A 7,416-nucleotide genomic window follows, 5' to 3' on the forward strand; every position below is an offset into this window, starting at 1 on the left:
TAAACGAAATTTGCGGTACACATTTTTAGCAGATATGTTAGAGTTGCTCTTACTTTGGAACATGTCTTCCAGGAAGAGAAAAGTGCACGTACAACGATGCTTTTTTTAACACAATACAGACACAAGCGCTCATACATACGCACATACACTCACCCCTATCAACGCACACACGCACACCCTACCCCATGAGCACCTTCAAGAGATGAGCCGACATAGCATCTTGAGGTTTACGAAGTCACCGTAGGCGCGCCTCGTCGTCGACGGTAACGTCTCCTCCCACTGAAAGCGCATAGCTGGAAATCCTAAAATAAATCCAGAAATAATGCGAGCACCAGGACTTGAACCCTGGTGGGCTGGTGACACCACTGTCCCTCTAACCATCCAACCACAGTTGGTTCACCACATACAACGATGCTTTTTTGCGAAAAAGATCCAGATCTATTATCAAAGTTCAGCGGAAGTACAAAACACCTCAAATATAATAAAAATTACATCGAGATTCCGAGACCACCAAACAACCACTACCGCATCTAGAATCAGCCGCTAACGCCCCACTGTCGCCGCTCCCCTACTGGAGCCGGCTTGACCTTGTCGATGACAACTGGGAAGTCTTGGTGCACGTGCGGCAATCGCCGTCGTTGAACCCCTGAATAGATCTGAAACACCTGACACCAAATCTCGCCACACGACGAGAAACCCTAACCTCACCGTCCAAAGTAGACGGCAAGAATCTACGCCGGAGCTTCGTCGACTACGTCCAGATGAACAAACTCGAGGAGGAACGGAACCCGGAAGATAAATTGGAAGAAGAAGCGCCGCCATCTGTCTGAGCGCCGCATCTGCGAGGACTAACAAACCCTAACCTAAACTACTAACCGGGGCGAAGGCACCGGAATTCCCCTCCCCACCACCGGCCGCCGGAGCGGCAGGCAGAGGGGAGGTGAATCCACGGGTTCGCCGGTGAAGCCTGGAGGGAAGAGGTTACCCTAGCCGCCAAGGGATAGGGGAGGGAGACAAAAACCCTAGATAAAATAATTATTGTTCGAGATGCAATTTTTGTGCAGCCCAACATGCTTAGGTGGCATGGAAGCGATTCCGATTCCACGTACAACGATGCTGACAACAGTTAATCTTGTCGCTACCGTGTGCTACACTAATTTGCTATAAAGATTGAAAGAAGGGATAGAACTCTGGTTGAAGATGCATCAGACATAAAAATAGACAAAGAGAAGCTGTTCTATGTGATCATTGATTTTATGTAGCGAAACGTGGGGGCATTTTTTTTTCCTCCTGTTTTTCCTTTGTATTGATTGTTTGAGAATTTTTTTTGAGGGATATTGATTGATTTTTTTTTTTGATAATGGGATATTGATTGATTGAGATGTATTGTACTCTACAATAACTAGATGTGTCGTGTTAAAAAAAATTAGATGTGTCCTACCCATTTAATGCGTCTTGTTATAAACAATGCTAAAAAAAGGCTATCTTTACCTAGGTGGAATAGGATCAGGAAACCTCGTTCAAGCCAGAGGAGGCTGCCATATAAACCTCCTAGGAAGGTGCATGCAGGCGATTTCCGCCGTCCGGCATGTAAGCGTAGCCGCCATCTGCCACTTCGTTGTTCCTTGAGATCAGACCGCGCGCCATGAAGCTCAACCGGGTTAGCCGCCGCCGTCGTGATGTAAGCCCCCGTTGCTTGTGTCCTCCTTCTCAAATTTTTGTGCATGACTCATTGAACTTATCAATCTATATCTATCCAGCTGTTGAAAGTCGACAGGCTAATCAAACTGCCCGACCATGTGCTGCTCAACATCCTGGAGAGGCTCGGCATGCTCGACGCCGTCAGGACCTGCCTCGTCTCCAAGCAAACGCTCAACCTGCCGGCCTTGCTCTCTCGGATTGTCGTCGACTTCAGCGACGGCGATCTACGCTGGATGAACCGTGATGTAGCCGACGCGACGGACAAGATCCTGAGCACGAGGTCTCCTGGGATCCCCGTCCGCATGCTGAAGCTCAGGTTCATCATGAGAGGCGACGACCATCTCAAGATCGGCAGGGCCGTCGCCCTCGCCATGGCGACCCAGAAGATTTATGAGGCAGAGTTCGAGATCCTGACCAAGGACGTCTATTATAAGACAACTGATGCGGATCTCCTCGACTCTGCGAAGATGTTCAACAGTTTTATCGGTGAGTGTCCGGACGCGTTTGCCGGCCTCACGCGGCTGCATCTGCACAACCTCAGGTTCCGTCAATCGGACATACCCAACATCCTAACCACCTGCAAGAGGCTCGAGTCGTTGCATTTGTCCCGGTGTGATGCAGGGGACAAGTCGGTGCTGCGCGTAGAACACGCCAGACTCGTTGAGCTTACATTCGTCTATGGGGAATTTTTAAGACTAGAGCTTCACAGTCTACCCAAGCTTCAACGGATGACCTTGCATAGATGGGCATATTGTACTAACAATCCCTTGTTCCTTGGTTTTTGTCCCTCGGCTATCCAAACTAAGCCTCACTAACGCGTATCATTCATCAAACAACCACAAGCTAAGCCAATTGCTTGTTAATGTCCCCTCGATAAGTGATCTCCATCTGGATTTTCTAAGTGAAAAGGTACGTACTCACAAATGATCATCTTTCTTTCTTTCTTTTTGGAAAAGCTCACTACGATCATCTTTGTCTGGTTTTGTCTATTATGATGGATGGTTATATATATGTTTTAAAGGATTTTATATTATCACAATGTTAACAAGCCACCAAAAGAATGTATCCAATTGATCCTGTTATAAATATGCATGTACGCCATCCAAAGCGGGATATAAATTCACTTGTAATCCACAGTTCTACACTGAATTTTTGTGGTCAAAATAGCAAGTCCTTGTGATGTGCCCGCGTTCTAGGCCCATGACTGATGTAATTTATGTAGAACATCTTGTAATTAATCTGTTCTGCCTATATCACAGATTTGGGTGCAACCAGAATGCAGGAAACTGGTTGCGCCTGTGCTCAGCAAACTACGCCTTGTGAATCTCAACAATCTTCCTGAGGAATGTGATATCAGTTGGACATTGTTCTTTCTTGAAGCCGCACCATCTGTAGAAGAGCTTTCCATCACAATATGGGATCATAAGTGCCAAATGGAGTCGCAAAAAAGTCGCTCCATGAAAACAGATGTAAAGTGGGAGCCATCTACTCCTGATTTCAAGCACAAAAATCTGGCAAAGCTAACTATCTATGGCTTCCAATCCGATGACAACTTCATGGAATACGTCAGGCGCGCCATTCAAGCTGTGGTGAACATCAAGGAGGTATCTCTGCATGATAGGAAGGTGTGCAAGCTATGCACTCACAAGTTCCCTCATATTGGGGTTCGTCCTTCGAGTTATCCACGGACTAGCGAGGAGGTTGATTTATTCAGGAAGAAGATCACCGAGGCGAAGGCCGGTTCCCATGCTATGATTCACTTGCGCACCATCGGTGAATCTTTTGCTCTCACCATGGCGGCTGACAACCAAGATGCGGCCGATTAGTTCCTGGACTCGAGAATTTATACTAGTAGCTATTGCGTGTGTTATTGTTTTTCTCTTGAATTGTTTCTTAATTGACTAGATAGTATAAAATATATCTCGGCTACTCTCTTGTTGGAGTAACTCTTGTATACTACTTTGAAGCCCGTGTATATACGTTTGCTCTCTTTTGTGCCATGGTCGTGTTGAATACAGTATGATTATTTTTCTTTTATTTTTTCTTTATTTCATCTATGAGAGCAAAGTCAATGTGTTGATCCCTCTTGAAGATGAGTCGGCGGAAGATGGCTACGGAGACGGCGGATTCTATAGCATGTGCATGCGGTGCTCCTGGCTTGCCATTGAGCGGCTTGGTACGGCCAACGGCTTAGATAGTGTGTGTTGGTGCGAGGTCAAGGTACATCAACAAGCTTGTAGGTGTAGGTGTAGGGAGGGACCATAGGTCACTAGAAAGGTGGCTTTGGGTTAAGGCCAATGCTGGTGCCGGCCGACCGGCCGAAATATCACCTGGTGGCGTGCTAGTCCTTAGATTTGGTCAGTAACAGTTGTGGGATTGTAGTTGTCTCCCTCCCTCATCCCCACTTGGTTAACGCAGGCAGAAAAAATCCCCCCGCATCACGTGCGCGCACATCTCATGCCCACCCTCGATGCAACGCCCGGAGTAGCCCCCCCCCGCCCGTGAGACGCAGCAGGACCTCGCAGCTCACCAAATTCTCGCCCCGTCCCCTACCATGGGTGCTCGCTGATCTTTGCAGCACGGCCGCCACGGTTGCAACTCTATGGTCAATTGCTCTAGCACACGACATCACGAGCACAACTTCCTCCGCTGTTGGCCGGCTCTAGCATGCCGAGACACCAGGTTGAGCACGCCTAGACGCCGGCCTACCAGCCGCTACATGCAGCTCGCCATGCTCACATCTCATGGTGCAGGACATTGTAGCAAGCTGAGGATCCGGTCCCAGCAAATCAGGGTTGGTTCAAGCAAATCAAGTCGCGGATGCCATCAAAATTGGGCACCGGTTCCAGCTTATCCCCATGCCGGTCCCAGCAGCCCATTGCAACAAATCTGGGTGCGGGTTCCAGCTCCTTGTGATGCCGGTTCCAGCAAGTTGCCAACATGGTTGTACCATCATCGCCGCCGGTTCTAGCCTGCGGCTAACACGGCTATAGCCAAAAAGGGTGCATGGTGGCGCCACACAACACCTTGCCAGTTGAAGCACCGTGCCTAGCCAGTTCCAGCATGCCGCCGACTTGGTTGCAGCATCGCTGCTGGCTGGTTCAAGCTCGCGGTGACCGCAGTCTCTGCATCGCCGCTGGCTGGTTCTACCGTGCGGTGACCGCGGTCGCAGCATCTCCGCTGGCTGGTGCCATCTCGCGACAAGCACAGACACACCACATGGGGAGGCGGTCGTAGCCTTCACCGGGAGGCTGTGGTAGAAAAAAAAACTCGCCTCTCTGTCGCAACTCGGACGCCGGCTGCACCCGTTGCCGTCTCCTCATGCATGTGATGTTGCTCTGCTCACGGCGTCGATGGTCGCCGTTGATGGCACCGATGATGGCCTTGCAACACCCCAGCAATCACCACCCCCGTCACCTCCATTACAATGTCGGTGACCCATCTGTTAGCCGCGGCGGAAGCTGATAAGTGTGGCTGGGAGAGAAGATGCGAGAGAATGAGATGTGTGCTGGGAAAAAGTGGTTGTGAAGAGATACGGTGGGCGCATGCAAAAAGCGGTGAATGGGCCTCAGCTACGGTCCATGAAGTGTAACAAACAGGAACAATGGATTGCGTCCCATCCGACGAAGCGGGTGAGACCGCCTGAATCTTCAATCGATCGGCTGGAAGGGAATGTTTCCCTTGGGTTGACGTCGGCGTTCTGGAACGGGGTCCCCAGACTTACCTGCCTGCGGCCCGCGGCGTGGCTCCACCAGTGGCCCAGTACGGACCCTCGCGAGGGGCCAAGCCTTGCGGGACAGACGACACCAGGCCTCCTTAGGAGCGGCCTCACCAGGCAGGCTCGCGAGGAGGCGGAGAGATCAAGGCAAGGGGTACCTCGCGAGGTTCCCATGACGCAAGCCATGACGACCAAGGCCAGGCGGGCGCCAGCGCGCAGTGTCCTCGTTTCTCCTTTGGTGCTAAGGGGGCAAGCGCAGGCGTGGAGTACCGAGGCGTCAAGCAAAGGTTTCCATGACGGTGCAACAAAACCAAGACCAGCAGGACGGCAGGACGGAGGTCATCGTGGAGCCCAAGACGGTGACACCACCAGCGCCTTTGACAGGCGAAGTGTTGGAAATATGCCCTAGAGGCAATAATAAAATGGTTATTATTATATTTCCTTGTTCATGATAATTGTCTATTGTTCATGCTATAATTGTGTTATCCGGAAATCGTAATGCATGTGTGAATACATAGACCACAACATGTCCCTAGTGAGCCTCTAGTTGACTAGCTCGTTGATCAACAGATAGTCATGGTTTCCTAACTATGGACATTGGATGTCATTGATAACGGGATCACATCATTAGGAGAATGATGTGATGGACAAGACCCAATCCTAAGCATAGCATAAGATCGTGTAGTTCGTTTGCCAGAGTTTTTTCTAATGTCAAGTATCATTTCCTTAGACCATGAGATCGTGTAACTCCCGGATGCCGTAGGAGTGCTTTGGGTGTACCAAACGTCACAACGTAACTAGGTGACTATAAAGGTACACTACAGGTATCTCTGAAAGTGTCTGTTGGGTTGACACGGATCGAGACTGGGATTTGTCACTCCGTATGACGGAGAGGTATCTCTGGGCCCACTCGGTAATGCATCATCATAATGAGCTCAAAGTGACCAAGTGGTTGGTCACGGGATCATGCATTACGGTACGAGTAAAGTGACTTGCCGGTAACAAGATTGAACGAGGTATTGGGATACCGACGATCGAATCTCGGGCAAGTAACGTACCGATTGACAAAGGGAATTGTATACGGGATTGATTGAATCCTCGACATCGTGGTTCATCTGATGAGATCATCATGGAACATGTGGGAGCCAACATGGGTATCCAGATCCCGCTGTTGGTTATTGACCGGAGAGTCGTCTCGGTCATGTCTGCATGTCTCCCGAACCCGTAGGGTCTACACACTTAAGGTTCGGTGACGCTAGGGTTGTAGAGATATTAGTATGCGGTAACCCGAAAGTTGTTCGGAGTCCCGGATGAGATCCCGGACGTCACGAGGAGTTCCGGAATGGTCCGGAGGTGAAGAATTATATATAGGAAGTCCAGTTTCGGCCACCGAGAAAGTTTCGGGGGTCACCGGTATTGTACCGGGACCACCGGAAGGGTCCCGGGGGTCCACCGGGTGGGGCCACCTATACCGGAGGGCCCCATGGGCTGAAGTGGGAGGGGAACCAGCCCCTGGTGGGCTGGTGCGCCCCCCTTGGGCCTCCCCTGCGCCTAGGGTTGGAAACCCTAGGGGTGGGGGCGCCCCCCACTTGGCTTGGGGGGAAGCCACCCCTTGGCCGCCGCCCCCCTTGGAGATCAGATCTCCTAGGGCCGGCGCCCCCCCAGGGGGCCTATATATAGGAGGGGGGAGGGAGGGCAGCCGGATAACAGCCCCTGGCGCCTCCCTCTCCCTCCCGTGACACCTCTCCCTCTCGCTGAGCTTGGCGAAGCCCTGCCGAGATCCCCGCTACTTCCACCACCACGCCGTCGTGCTGCTGGATCTCCATCAACCTCTCCTTCCCCCTTGCTAGATCAAGAAGGAGGAGACGTCTTCCCTAACCGTACGTGTGTTGAATGCGGAGGTGCCGTCCGTTCGGCGCTCGGTCATCGGTGATTTGGATCACGACGAGTACGACTCCATCAACCCCGTTCACTTGAACGCTTCCGCTCGCGATCTA

General features: G+C 51.2%; 1 pseudogene; it reads left to right on the forward strand.

Annotated features, from left to right (window-relative positions):
• The first annotated feature begins 1,645 nt into the window (after positions 1-1,645).
• LOC109732074 (uncharacterized) lies at positions 1,646-3,701 on the forward strand (annotated as a pseudogene).
• Positions 3,702-7,416: the final 3,715 nt, after the last annotated feature.

The sequence above is a fragment of the Aegilops tauschii genome, chromosome 6 (assembly GCF_002575655.3).
Source record: "Aegilops tauschii subsp. strangulata cultivar AL8/78 chromosome 6, Aet v6.0, whole genome shotgun sequence".
In the NCBI taxonomy this organism is placed as follows: domain Eukaryota; kingdom Viridiplantae; phylum Streptophyta; class Magnoliopsida; order Poales; family Poaceae; genus Aegilops; species Aegilops tauschii.